General features: G+C 39.6%; 1 long non-coding RNA gene across 1 annotated transcript in view; it reads right to left on the bottom strand.

The window, feature by feature from the left end:
• Nucleotides 1-15,730, bottom strand: part of LOC139036499 (uncharacterized) — a 258,405-nt gene that overhangs the window by 153,035 nt on the left and 89,640 nt on the right. The gene's annotated exons all lie outside the window — the stretch shown is intronic.

The following is a 15,730-nucleotide window of genomic DNA, read 5'->3' as shown; positions in this document are numbered from 1 at the left end:
ATATCAACAACCTCAGATATGCAGATGATAGCATTCTAATGGCAGAAAATGAAGAGGAATTGAAGAGCCTCTTAAGGAGAGTGAGAGAGGAGAGTGAAAGGGGAGAGTGAAAAAGCTGGCTTGAAATTCAACATTCAAAAACTAAGGTCATGGAATATGGTCCCATTACTTCATGGTAAATAGAAGGGGGAAAAGTGGAAGCAGTGATAGATTTTATTTTCTTGGTCTCCAAAGTCACTGCAGATGATGATTTCAGCATATGATTTTACCTTCATCTTCAGAAAACAATTTTCTAATATGGAGTATCTCTTTATTCTATTCTGTAAGTTCCCTCAAAATATTCATTCTTTGTCTCACACATACATTACTAATATCCCTTCATTGCACTTAGTGTTGTTGTTTTTTAAGGTCATACCCCGAATCTGAAAGAATGTCAGGATGGAAGCACCAGAAGAGAAGAGATCCTGATGGTCTTTTCCATCCTACTCCCATCACCCAGGAGAGGAGAGAAGCTCAGAGTGCAGGCATCACTGTTTTTGTTGAAGGGAGCCAAGGAGCCTGGAGAGTGTTTAGATCTGAATTGACTTGTTGTTGGTTGTCCAAGTTAGAGGTCATTGATGTCTATGATACTTTAGGATATGCCAACCTAAGGTCTCAAGAGATTCCGGGAGGAAGAAGAGCTCATAATCTCACAATGAAATCTAAATAAGTCGTGGGTGTTTCTAGAGAACTCTGTGGCTTGTTTCTTTTCTCCCATTCCTCCATCAGGGAGAAAAACTTTCCTAGCAAACATACTCACAGACAGAGACATACACCCCTCAGACTAACACCAGGAAAACTGCTAAGACGAGGCTTTGTTGACATGAGAGACTGTGATGTAGTGAGCCAGAATCGCTGCCTGCTGGGTGGAGACAACAAGGCAGTGTTAAGAGTCTGTATTTAGACAAGCGCTTGAGCCCACCAAAAGTTAGAAAAACCTACCCCTGTCAGTCAGCCCTGTAGATGCACCCCACTTCCCAAACAACAGTATCCCCCAACGCAGAAATGTTGATTTAAATTATTCGTGCTAATGTGAGTGTGGGATAAGGTGATGTGATTCTTGGCTTTCTGACAGAAAGCTGTGAATGATGTGGTAATGGTATATATATAGCCCAGCCAGGTTGCCGGAGAAGAAAGCAGGACTGTGAAATCACAGCAGGACCCTGCCATTCGCTGCCCTGCTGAGTGCGACAGACACACACAGGGCTGTGTCCAGGTCTGTCAGCAGAGGTAACCAGGCGAGCACCAGGAGCCCAGAAAAATCCTCAAGCTCCACCCAGAAGATTATACGAAGAATATCAAGCAGAGAGAAAGTGTGACTTTTTACATTTTAATTACAAGGAATAGAAAATTGCTAAATAGATAATGTGTTCACAGAAGAGCTTGAAAAATAACTACTGCGAGTAGGTTTCCACCATTGCGCTAACTTCCTGCGCGACCTGCCTTCGGTGTCGCCATCTTTGCACTAGAGTTTGGTGATTTTGAGATACTTAGTTTCATGAAACCAGACAGAAAGAAAAGAAATTTTATGTTGACTTTTAAAAGAAAATAATGGCTCCAAAATTTTGGTCATCACTCTTAGAATGATCATAATACGAAGAGTATACTTTTTAAAAAATTAGCCTGGAAAATACAACTGGCCCTCAAAATATCCATAATTTCCATCACCAGAGATCTGAAGGGGTTTACTACAGACAGAGGAATTAATTGGAGATGGAGTAAAAGAACTTTAAAAATCTTTGAAAAATCACATCCACTTGGCAGATGACATGGCAGAGATGTCATGCCATGTGTGGAAATTCTTCCTTTTTTTTTTCAGTCACATAGTCCTTGGGCCATAGATTTCCTGGCCCCTGCAATGTTACCAAAATTCAACATGTGAAGAGATGGACTGACTATGCCAAAAAGGGTTTGATTTTTTAATTCCTATTGAAGAGTATAGTGTGATATTAAATTCACTCATTGTCACAGGAAGAATCTTCAGGCAAGCTTGAAATAAGACACAGACATTTGCTCCATCCTAACTCACTCAATGAAAACATCTTCTGTTGCATCCAGTCCTCTCACACACACCCAATACCCAGAAGATTATGTGGAGAATATCAAGCACAGTGACACTACATGTGCTTGTTGGACACAATGAAAGCACTGCTGCTCATTCTGCTGCTTCCAAAGTCATATTAAAATCTTCCAAAACTTCTGCTGTGGGATGGGTTTAGGTTGAATCCCATGCACAGCTTATGATTTGGAGGCAGCCCCCAGCTTTTGATTCCTGATCTTAGGTTAGTGAGACAAAGATGGCTTTGTCATACAAGAATAACTCAGATTCTGAGGAGATGGAAGATGGTGGAGGAGTTAGAAGGGGAGATCACCAGCCTCCTCACAAATATATCAAAAACTTATCAAGGTATGGAACAACTCCTACAAAGCAACCTCTAAGAGACAGCAGAAGACTTGGGCCCTCCAGGGGGACAGGCTAAGCTCTCTGAAATGATAAAACAACAAAACTCTGTAAAGCAATTATCCTTTAATTTAAAACTAAATATTTTTTAAAAGAATAAATAAATTATTTTTTTACTTTCAAGTTTGACACAGTACTTTTTCACTAAGCATGTTTCTTTCCACTCCTTTCCAAACCTCACAATTGATCTAAACACCAGCAGATATTTGGTAGAGCTAAGATCTGGTAAAGAAATGAGCCCTTAAACTTGACATGTTCAGAAGTGGGCAGGGAGTGGGGGGTGGGGGGGGGGTAGGGGAACCACCATGCTGATTTGGAAAAATTTCTTAAACTCTTTAAATGTCCGTGAAAACTCTCCCACACCTAGGGTCCCAGAAAGTCTATACAAGAAACATGACAAAAACACCAGCTATAGCCCTGGTGTTTTCTTAAAGCATACATTTAGTCTGGGGATTAGTAAGGAAAAAAAAACCTGTATGAAACTGAATCAGATTTTATAGTAAGGTGGTAAAAAGCAAGTCCATTGGGACTGAATTAACTCTGGCAAATTACAGAAGAAAAAAAATCAGGTAAGTCGTTTTAAATTTAAACACGAGCAAACAAATTAATTTTGTTGTGATTCCAGACCACTTTTTGCCCTCATCTGAGGAGAAGAAGTAGTTCATTTTTACAGCTTGGGATGAACAACTGCTGGTCTTTATGCTCTCGATAATTCCTTGAGGTTGCTTTGTTCTTGTTTTTGTTTTTGTTTTTATAACTCTAAAAATGTTTGAAATTGAACTACACCCTCATAAGCTAGAAACCTTAAATTGGTAGCAAGGACTAGCTTCTCTCCTAGAAACATTTTTTTCCTAACATCTGACCCTAGCGACTCCTCCCCACAAGACTCGTCCCATTGGATCCCATAAAGACAGGCACCCACAGCTGAATTTGAGTCCAGACACCATATTTTGGGGAATGACTAAAAATACCAGCCCACCTATTTTTAGCATGGAGAATAAACATTATCTGTGTGTTTCTTTGGCTCCCAGGAGATTGTTTTTAGTCACAGAATTGAATACCCCTCCTTCCCGCCATGGATTATTTTTAAAATGCGGGCTCAGAAATAACCCACATACATAACATCGAAGGCCTGACTGCCCTCAAAACTAGAAATATACTGTGCAGAATCAAAGCTAGTGGATTACATGTGCAATCAACAAAGGCCAGAGGCCTAGAGAACCAACACAGTTTTGCTGAAGACCTGCCACACTCTGATACTGTGTTAAAGATCAACAGTTCAGGTTGGAAAAAAGCTGAAACTCATAATCTATAAAATGATCCGGGTGAGAAGTACCATGGGAATTAGGGGTGAAGAGGGAATGAAGGGGTAGGATGGACTAGATTGGAAGGACTACTCAGAGGCAAAGGAAGAGGCTTCATTAATTTGATCAACTGGGGAAAAGAGAAAGCTAAAGTTCATGCCCTTTCTATTGCTTTTTAAACTGTAATATTAGATCTTCCTTGTTAAAGACTGTGGAGATATTGGTGACAAGGAAAGAACTAATGCCCAGCACTTCATTTACAAGGATCCCAGCCACAGACCTCAAGCTTTCGAGAGCCCCCTTCTGGATCCTACCCAGCAACAACCTTCCCAACAACTTTCCCACAGACCCCAAGCTTTCGAGAGCCCCCTTCTGGATCCTACCCAGCAACAACCTTCCCAAGAACCCACGAGGCCAAGGGGATGTGCCTACGGTGCCACTTACCTTCTGTCATAGGTTTAAAAGTATCCTCCAAAAACTCATAGGTTGAAGTCCTTTCACCCCACACCCCAGAAAGCGATCTTATTTAGAAATAGTCTTTGCTGAAGTAATCAAGTTGGGACAAGGTCATTAGAGTGGACCCTAATCAAAACGTGACTGGTGTTCTCGTAAAAAGGGGCTATTTGGACACAGACATAAACACAGAGAAAATGCCATGTGAAGATGAAAGCAGAGATCAAGGTGATGCATCTACAAGCTGTGTGTGTGTGTGTGTGTGTGTGTATTCGTCTCTTAGTCATGTCTGAGTCTTGGCAACCCCATGGACTGTAACTCACCAGACTCCTCTGACCATGGGATTTTCTAGGCAATAACACTGGAATGGGTTACCATTCCCTTCTCCAAGGAATCTGTCCAACTCAGAAGTCAAACCCAGGTCTCCCTTATTGCAGGCAGATTCTTTAAGGTCTGAGCCACCAGAGAAGCCCATCTATGAGATAAGAAGTGCCAAAGATGTCCAGAAAAACCCCAGAAGCCAGGAGAGATGGATGGGATAGATTCTCTATTCACAACCCTCGAAAACAACCAACCTGGACTTCCTTGGTAGTCTAGGGGTTAAGAATCCACCTGCCAATGCAAGGGATGCCAATTTGATCTCCGGTCTGGGAAGATTCCACATACTGCAGGGTAACTAAGCCCATGTGCCTCAAAACTGAGCCCACATGCCCAGAGTACATACTCTGCAACAAGAGAAGCTACAGCAATGAGAAACCTGCACACCACAACTAGAGGATAGCCCCTGCTTGCCACAACTAGAGAAAGCCCATGCACCACAACAAAGACCCAGCACAGCACAAAAAAAAAAAAAAATTTTTTGCTAAATTTATACAGAAACCAACCCTGCTGACACCTAATCTCAGACCTCTAGCTCCAGAACTGTGAGGCAATACATATCTATTAATACTACCCCATTGTGGTACTTTGTTAAAGAAGTCTTCAGTTCAGTTCAGTCGCTCAGCGTGTCCGACTCTTTGCGACCCCATGAATCGCATCACGCCAGGCCTCCCTGTCCATCACAAACCCCTGGAGTCTACTCAAACTCATGCCCATCGAGTCGGTGATGCCATCCAGCCATCTCATCCTCTGTCATCCCCTTCTCCTCCTGCCCCCAATCCCTCTAGCAATCTAATACACCTTCCTTCTAGACCACACCGCAGTACCCAGGACCCAAGAATCTCTTGAGCCCTATTCCAGGGTCTTCATTCTCCAGTTCCCCAAGCCTATCCTCCCACACGCAGAATGTCATGGGCTCAAGATGTGGCCATGAGACAACTATTTGTGTGGTATATACCCCAGGGTGCATGGAAGAAGCCTCTACTGGTGCAGGAACTGGAGGTAGGAGAGAAGGGCTCCAGGCTGACAGCTAAAAGGCCTGCACTGAGGTCAACTCTCCCCAAGTAGCACAATCAAACAGAATCCAAGGATTTTAGGAATTATAAATTTAAACCTTGCCTTCCGGGTAAAGAAGAAGATAACATTTGTCAAGATGGGAAGCAAAATTATGTTTATCTTTAAAGATCTCTTAGCTTTATTTCTAACTTTTAAATATTCCTACATGAAGTACATGAGCCTCCTTCTGAAGTCTGGCCTCAGTCACTCACAGGAGGTTAGGAGTGGGTTGTCCTGTTGATTGCATACCAAGATGCCACCATCCACTCCCTCCATCTGAAATAAGCCCCACATGGCATCAGCCTTACATTTGGAAATGTAATCACTATATATCCAAGGGTAAACCCTGTGGCCTCCTGTCTGATGAAATGTTATTTGCTTTGCCAAAAAAAGACATGTTGAATGCAAAACCTAAAAATAAAAATTCTTTAGCTAAAATTTCCCACCAGAGATGATTTTTTAAAAAACCATCAAGTTCTAAATGAGAAAGAAAAAAATGTTTTGGGAAGGTCCAATGTTAGATAGCAAAGCAGTCTGGATCCATGTAGCTTCACTGAAGCTCAGTTCCTTAGAATTAAGTGAATTTCAAGGCCAGGACCCCTACCCTCCATTTCAGTGGGCTATCCTCAGCTCACTTAAAGATCTGCCAGGCCAAGACAATTTGTAGGAAACACTGTTACAGGATATAGTACAAATACAAATTAGCTGATACCGTGGCCTGAGATCTTGAAATCTGGAGGAAATTGATAACTCTGGACCATAGGAATCTAAGGAGATAGTGTTGCCAAATGGCTCATGTTTTCGGGGGTTGGAACCTGATTTCAGAAGATATATAACTAAAACAGAAGCATTTTTTTTCTTAAGAAAATTATTGAAGTAAGGATAGTGAAACCAGTGGCTAAATGAAGTCATAGTGGCCCCCAAGGATATGCATAAGAGGAGAATTACATAGCAGGATTATATAATTCACTGTGCACAGCCACGGGTTTTTGTGGGTCATGTGCTTAGGCAACATTCTGAGATCAATAACTGAGAATGTTCTGAGTACAATAATGGGGGAGGGGAAGAAACAACTTTATAGAAATGTTTTGGACTTGCCTGAGAGACCCCAATTAGCATTTCAAAAAGAGACTGGGTTCTGTTAATAAATAAAATAATCCAGATTCAAGATGAAATTACATAGAAATAGTTAAATTTGTTTCTCTCTTTTTTTTTTTTTCAAGAAAAAGAAAACTTGTTTCTTGACCTAGTGCTCAGTCCATGAACAGTCTGTCCAGTTGCTTTGGAAAGCAGGAAACAGTTAATAAAAAAAGAAGCAAGCAGGCCAGTTCATAAAAGTGGGCAACAGATGCCAACACCTCATATTCTCACTACTTTCCCTTATAAAATAATAGAAAAAGCATCATAAAATCAATATTAACTTATTTAAGTAGCTATAAAAGAGCTCTCTGGTCTTTTGGTCCAACTATAAAATTATCTCACCATCTCCATGAACTGTCACTCTTTTGAGAATATCCACCGATGCTGACTATTAGTCCTTAATGGCAAATACTGTGATTACTACTGGAGTATCTTTCTTAAGGTTGGAGAGGAGTTTTTAAAACAAACATATCAAGTATTGCAATGGAACTCTTCCTAAGTTACCAAACGTTACTCAATATATTCATGCAAACTCACAGTGAAACAGCAATAAAACTCAAGCATCTTTTCCCAAAGAAAACACCACATAACATTATATACCCAATGCAGTATCTAGAAACTACATTCCCCAAACTTTCTTGTATTATATATTCATGATATACTCGAAATATTAAATCATGGATTCCCTCACATGGTGATTTTTAGGGTAAAAAATATTGCATATATATGATTTCTGAGCTTTTATATTTCATTTTTGTTTGGAGAGTAGCTCTCAGCTTCTTCTAGCTAGCTTGTACTGCCAAGATTTTTTTCTAAGTTACAGTCTTTAAATCACACTCCTCTAATTTTGCAGACCCACATTAGGAATTTTCATCAGACCTTGTGGCTCCACTTTCCCAAACAACTGGTTTGTTTCTTATATCATGGACACTGTCATTCTCCATGACTGATGGTATTTCTCTCTTTGCCTTGGCCACCAGGCAACCTGGTCATCTCTCTTATCCCTGCTAGATGTTTTTCTACTTTTATTTCTCCTCCTTCACTCCAATTATCATCCATCATTCTTTTTATATATTAATTGTATGACTTTTGCCTTAATTTCTTTACATAAAAAGATAGTACACACTTTTTCTCCTACCACGTTAAAATTATCACATGAAATTATTTTCTTCCAGGTTCCATCCCTTCCCCTCAACTTAGAGCAGATTTTTTTCAAGAAATCCTTTCAGAAAATCTGACCAGGTGTCTCCAAAAACATACCCACCCCTTACCTTAACTTCTTCACCTTGTGTTAAATATGCACTTACAGCACATGTCCCAAGCAGGCAGCTAGACCCCTAGATTACTACTTACTTGTGCGTGTTTTATCTCATTCTTCCATATTTTCATTTAGTCACAGTAGTTATTTTCATTCTCCTGGGGTAGGTAAAGCTCCCTGAGATGGGAAATTGTACTTACACAATCATTGCTTGCTGTTTAACAACTTCTTAATTCCTGGGTAGCTACCCAATGCCTACAAGTCTATTATGCACACCATTAGCTGCCTTTTTTTTTTCTATCCTTCTCTTTTTATTATTTCATCAATGTTATTTTTATTAATTTATTTAATTGAAGGCTAATTACTTTACAATATTGTAGTGGTTTTTGCCATACATTGACATGAATCAGCCACGGGTGTACATGTGTCCCCCATCTTGAATCCCCTTCCCACCTCCCTCCCTTCCATTCCATCCCTCAGGGTTGTCCCAGTGCACTGGCTTTGAGTGTCTGTTTCATGCACCGAACTTGGACTGGTGATCTATTTCACATATGGAAATATACATGTTTCAATGCTATTCTCTCAAATCATCCCACCCTCGCCTTCTCCCACAGAGTCCAAAAGTCTGTTCTTTATGTCTCTTTTGCTGTCTCACATATAGGGTCATTGTTACCATCTTTCTAAATTCCATATATATGTGTTAATATACTGTATTGTTTTTCTTTCTGACCTACTTCACTCTGTATAATAGGCTCCAGTTTCATCCGCCTCATTAGAACTGATTCAAATGCATTCTTTTTAATAGCTGTGTAATATTCCATTGTGTATATGTACCACAGCTTTTTTATCCATTTGTCTGCTGATGGACATCTAGGTTGCTTCCATGTTCTAGCTATTGTAAACAGTGCTGTGATGAACACTGGGGTACACGTATCTCTTTCAATTCTGGTTTCCTCGGTGTGTATGCCCAGGAGTGGGATTGCTGGGTCATATGGCAGTTCTATTTCCAGTTTTTCAAGGAATCCCCACACTGTTCTCCATAGGACTGTATTAGTTTGCACTCCCACCAACAGTGTAAGAGGGTTCCCTTTTCTCCACACCCTCTCCAGCATTTATTGTCTGTAGACTTTTTGATAACAGCCATTCTGACCAGCATGAGATGGTACCTCATTGTGGTTTTGATTTGCATTTCTCTGATGATAAGTGATGTTGAGCATCTTTTCATGTGTTTGTTAGCATCTGTATGTCTTCTTTGGAGAAATGTCTGTTTAGTGCACCATTAGCTTTTAACAGTAATAGTCAAGATAATGTAGGTTATACTGCAATAAAAACAAACAAACAAACAAAAAATTCCCAGTGGCCTTTCACACCAAAAACCTTATCAGTCAAACAAAATAAACCTCAAGTCCAGGTGACCTTCCAGGCCAATTATCCTCCATCTGGTCTTGATCTATGAGGCAAATTCATAGTAACATGAAGGTATATTCATGATCAGAAAGAGGAAAAGAGGAACAGGAGACTTTAGAAGGTCTGAAAGCAATATACTTCACTTATACTCATATTTTATTGGCCAGAACAAGTCATATGACCTGCCTAGTTTCAAAAGGTCTGAGAATATAATCTACTGTGTGCCCAGGGAAGAAAGGAGAACCAGATGATACTGAGTCCTAGTGACATCTGCTGCAAGTCGCTCACTTGTTGCAAAAGTTTAGGAATAAATTCCAGATATCACTGGATTAAATCCAGGTATGTGTCAGCTATTATTAGTACAAGACACATAATCAAGCCCATTCTAAACTAAAACAACCATTTCAACCAACCAACAGACACTTAGTGATCATCAACTGCATGTGAAAGATAATGTTAAATGCTATATATCATTTGAAATGAAATGCTTATTGAAAAATAATTGAAATGTCAATCCATTGTCAGTCCTAGAAACAGAAATAAGGTGAAACTGGAATGTCTGACCATCCTCCCAAATTTTGAAACAGTCAAGATGTAATCATTCTAAATAATTAGTCATTCAATACAGACATGATGGATGTGTACCAGGAGTGTGGATGATTTAAAGTTATCAGAAGCATGTCTTTAATATATAAAGAGATATAAATTAGGTTGGATAAAAATACAACAGAAGTACTCAAAATTGAGAAAGTAAATGAAAAACAACTTATGCAACAGATGTTAAAAATAAGAGATATTATAATATATATTGAAAATAGCTGTAAGAGGTTTCATGGAGAACATTATAACAGATTAGAGTGAAAAAACAGAGTAAATTAAGATAAGCAGTGACAGAAAAACATGAGAGAAATATGAGATGGCTCTCAAACACTAAGAAAGGCAATATTATTTACCAGTTATGGACACCTTAGAATCTGCAATATTGTTCTACTAATTATCCTCTCTTCCTGGTATTTTGTTTGCTTTTCCCTAATTCCAACACTTCTTTGATCCAGCACTACCAAGAACATAATTCTCTTATTCCCTTCACCACTAGATGTCTTATTTCCTGGCTATCCTTCATCACATCCACTCTCTCTACTTATTTAAGCTGCCTATTCCCTAACCTCACCATCAAAATTGTTCTCTCTGCTATAATTTACGACCTGGTCATTGTCAGGTTACCCATTCATTAGAGAAATGCCCTCATGCTTTGGTCTCTGTGACCATTCCTCACCCTTGTTCCCTATTTCTCCCACAGCTCTTTCTCAGTCTCTGCTGATTACTTGTCCACCCCCTTCTGCTCTGAATGTAGCATTTCCCAAGGTTTTAGGAAATCCATTCTAGCCTATGACTTCAAACATCACTTCTCTGAAGACATCAAAATCTGTCACCAGCCTTGATGTCCCTTCTGAGCTCTTTCCAATGGCCTAGGGCTCCTACATGGGGTGTTCTATCACACAGGTCCAAACATAATGTATCGAAAGTCACACTCAGCCTAGCTAGAATTTCACTATTAATGGCAGCAAATTCCCTGTTTTCCTCTCCTTTGACCCCCATCCAAAGTTTTCCCAGGAGGGCTTCCCAGGTGGTGCTAATGGTAAAGAACCTGCCTGCCAATGAAGGAGATGTAAGAGACCTGGGTTCAGTCCCTGAACTGGGAAGATCACCTGGAGAAGGGCATGGCAACCCTCTCCGGTATTCATGCCTGGAGAATCCCACAGACAGAAGAGCCTGGCAGGCTGTGGTCCATTGGGTCGCAGAGAGTTGGACACGACTGAAGCAACTTAGCACGCACGCAAAGTTTTCCCAAGTGTTTATGTCTGCTCTAACTTTTCAGAGGCTCCTCACTCAAACTCTGCTTTTCTTTTGCCTGATCAGTTGCAACTGTCCCCTGCTTTGAGATCACCCATGGACAGAGGAGCCTGGTGGGCTACAGTCTATGGGATCACAAAGTGTCAGACACAACTGAGCAACTAAACAACAACAGCAATATCCAATTCAACTTCTATTAATACATATAGTGAAAGTAGACATCTCCCCAATCTGGTTGGATCACCCTTCTCCAAAATCTTTGCTAGTTTTCTACTGGCTAAAAAAGAGTTCACACATCTCCACTTAAGCAAGCAAAATCCTTCCTTCTCAATTTCTCTTTCCAGTCTTATCTGCAAGTCCTTCTTCAATGAGCATGCTGCTCTAAACTAATGAGACAATTTACAGCTCCCTAAATACACTTTGAGTTTCACGTTTTGAAATTCCATTTGTTCTTTTAAAGTTTTTGCAAAAAGTAGCTTGCTCCTGGTGTAACTTACCAATCACAAAACTAATCTATTCAATTTACAGAAAATGAACAACTTAACTTTTTTTAGGCTTACTATATTTACGGTTTTAAATAGTTGCTCAGAATTATTTCCTACCAATATGAAGAACACTTCAAGATGCAAGATTCTCTCTTCTGGAATAAAAAATGAGATACAAATTTAAAACAATCTAGACCTTACTTTTTTATTTTCTAGTCTTCATTTTTAGAATCATAAAAATAATCATACTTGTTTCAAATACTTTATCCATTACAGAATCATGTAACATGAATACCTACTATTTATTAAGTGCTAGATAACGCACTAAATTCTTTGTGTGAATTATGTCATTTAACGCTCACAACAATCTTATGAGATAAGAACTATGTCTACATTTTAAAGATGAAGAAACTGAGGATTAAGGAGGTTAGTTACTTCACCAAAGTCAAAAGCTAATAAGTGGTACATCTGTTATTTGACAAAGCCACATTCCCAGGAATCAAAATTTCTTACAAGCCCACCTGCAGATTATATAATTGCATCCTCGGTTCGAAGTTTCTACTTGGGCTTTTAGAGAGTAAATAAAGCATGGTGAACTCCTTCCAATGAGGACATTGACCTATAAAACAGAGACCTGGGAAGTCCCTGGCTTACTCAACTCTACACAAAAGTTAAATTTTTAAGAAGTACCTACAGCACCATCTGTCCACACCTTCTCTCCCCACTACTGACTCTCTGACCTGACATCCCTCTTTTGGTTTAAGATACCAGTCTCTCCCTCTGGTAAGAGTACTTTCCAAATGTCATTTGTACATATTATTAACACGAGTAAGGTTATTTCCTAGAATGGGTAACATAAAAATTCTGCTAAGCTACCATAAACAATATTTCACATATAATTTCAGGAGGTTACTGGACATCAAACAAAAAAGCAGTCAAAAAAAGAAGGAAAGTGAACATGTCTTCCTGTAAGATATGCTCCCTGTAACTTTATAATGCCAATGGGAGAGAAAAGATTCACAAACTCACTTTTCATCTTCCTAAGTATCTTTGGATTGGAAAGAAGGCTGATAAGTAAGACAGACATGTAGCCACCTCTAGCTGGTAAGGCTATTTTGGGCAAAGCAAAGAAATCACCCCCTATCCCCAAAGCAGAGAAATCAGCCATCTGCCAATATACTGTCATTGTAATCATGCATGTGTGCTGAGTCAATTCTGTTTTGTTTAACTTTTTGCAACCTTATGGACTGTAGCACGCCAGACTCTGTCCATGCCAGACTCCTCTGTTCATGGGATTCTCCAGGCAAGAACACAGAAGTGGGTAGCCATTCCCTTCTCCAGGGGATCTTCCCAACCCAGGGATCAAACCTGCATCTCTTACATCTCCTGCATTGGCAGGAGGTTTCTTAACCGCTAGTGCCACCTGGGAAGCCCCATCATGATCATGTGCTGTGCTTAGTCGTTCAGTTGTGTCCGACTCTTTGCAACCCAATAGACTGTAGCCCACCATTCTCCTCTGTCCATGGGATTCTCCAGGCAAGAATACTGTAGTGGAAATCAAAGAAATTTTGACTCCTGGGAATGTGGCTTTGTCAAATCACAGATGTACCACTTATTAGCTTTTGACTTTGGTGAAGTTACTAACCTCCTTAATCCTCAGTTTCTTCATCTATAAAATGTAGATAATCTTATAAGATTGTTGTGAGGGTTAAATGACATAACTCACACAAAGAATTTAGTGCTTTATCTAGCACTTAATAAATAGTAGGTATTCATGTTACATGATTCTGTAATGGGTAAAGTATTTGAAACAAGTATGATTATTTTTATGATTCTAATGTGTCATGCCCTCCTCCAGGTGATCTTCCCAACCCAGGGATTGAACTCAGGTCTCCCACATTGCAGGTGAATTCTTTTCCACCTGAGCCACCAGGGAAGCCCAATTGTGATCCTATCAATCTATAATGTCTTTATGTGAATAGTGCCCTAGAGGGTTGTTCCAAGGACAATCCACACAACCTATGTAGAGCCTGGAAGATAATTAAATAATCAGAAAATAAGATCCAGAAGGATAGGCTCATCAAAAAAAAAAAATGATATATTAATGCAAGTGACAGCTTGACAAACAGCTTTTCTATTGGGTTGGCCAAAAAGTTTCTTCAAGGTTGTCCATAAGATGTTGCAGAAAAATTCAGATGAAGTTTTTAAGGTCAACCCAATACAAAAGGCAACAAGCAGAGTGTCTGTCCACGTGAACAAAGAACAAAGCAAAAGAAAGAAAATGTCAGGTACAACTTGAAAAATCCAGGCTACAGAGAGAAAGAACTGCCTAACAGGAATGATGGAAACACTAGGAGATTCAGAAACATATCCATTGTGTGTGCATACCTGTCCTTCTGTACACACACACACTTCTTCCTCAGTTTTGAGAAAGAATGCCAGACTTCTTCTGGCGGACACAACTTCTAAGCTAAGATAAAAATGAATCGAGTTCAGACCACCTGGTTGGGCATCCCAGCTCCAGCTCTTATCAGAGGAGGATTTAGCCCATCCATTAAGTTTATTTAGGTTTCAGATTACACATCAACACCCCACAGAAGGCTTCCTTATGATACACCTAAAGTAAGTTTCCCACCATCTCACCAGTAAATGCTATCTCAGTCCACTTAGTTAGTTAGTAGTTTGCTTCCCATCAATTACTGCAACTTGAAATTTTTACTTGTCTACTTACTTGTTTTCTGTCACTCCATTAGAATATTTAATGCATGAGAGAAATGTGTCTGTTTTAATCACACTGGTATTTATTCCCAGCACCCAGAGCACTGCCCAGTATACAGATGAATCAATGAATCTTTCTGAGCCCTTTCCTCCCATTTATAAATCAGAGGTTTTCTGTACTTGTTGTGAAGAACACAACATAAGGAAGCAGCTGGCTTCCACAGTTGCTAAGTCTGATCCAGTCTGTCATAAGACATCACGGCTACTCTCCCCGCTGCTACACATCACCATCTCCAGCAGCATCTGGAAGAGCTGAAGGCAGAGAAGCCTGATGTTTACAACATTTTATTCATCAGATTGTAGCAATATCTCTCCTTCTGTCTCATCACTATTTTGTGTCATGATTTACTGTCCCCACAGAGAGGATGGAGCAATTACCCTAGTTCTTCCAACACAGCATCCTATGGCCTTTTCTTCACACAATACCCAGGTCAATGATGTGCTTGAAAGTGTTTTTCATGATTTCTTTGTGAAGCTCCTGAGACCAGATTATAGCAATAGGACCTGTAATAGTTACTTTCATCTATCAATATGGTCAAGCTTTGGTGTCCAATTCCTTGGTCAAGCACTAGTTTAGATGTTGCTATGAAGATGTTTGTACATGTGACTAACATTTACAACCATTAGATTTGAGTAAAGCAGATGATTCTTCATTATGGGGGCAGGTCTCATCCAATCAATTGAAGACTTTAAGAGTAAAGACTGAGGTTTCCCAGAGAAGAAGAAATTCTGCCCTGAAGACTGTAAGATAGAAATCATGCCAGAGTTTTCAGCCAGCTAGCTTGCCCTGCAAATCTTGGGCTTGCCAAACCCGACAGTCACATAATCCAATTCCTTAAAATAAATCCCTCTCTCTCATCTCTATATATAAATATATATATACCTGTGTATATGTTTATATAAAGTAAATGTGAAATTTTATTTATGTGTGTTTTTTCTGGAGTTAGGATTCATTTCTTTCATCATCTTCTCAGAGTGATAGTCCCAAAACTTACGTATATATGTATATATATATATATATATATATATACAGAGAGAGAACCAACAATACATATAATAAGATATATATATGTATAACCATTAGAGCATTTATCAGCACTTGTGATTTTTTACGTGA

Source organism: Odocoileus virginianus, chromosome 9 (assembly GCF_023699985.2).
Source record: "Odocoileus virginianus isolate 20LAN1187 ecotype Illinois chromosome 9, Ovbor_1.2, whole genome shotgun sequence".
In the NCBI taxonomy this organism is placed as follows: Eukaryota; Metazoa; Chordata; class Mammalia; order Artiodactyla; family Cervidae; genus Odocoileus; species Odocoileus virginianus.
Note: the sequence above shows the minus strand (reverse complement) of the source record. Positions and strands in the feature narration are given on the sequence as shown.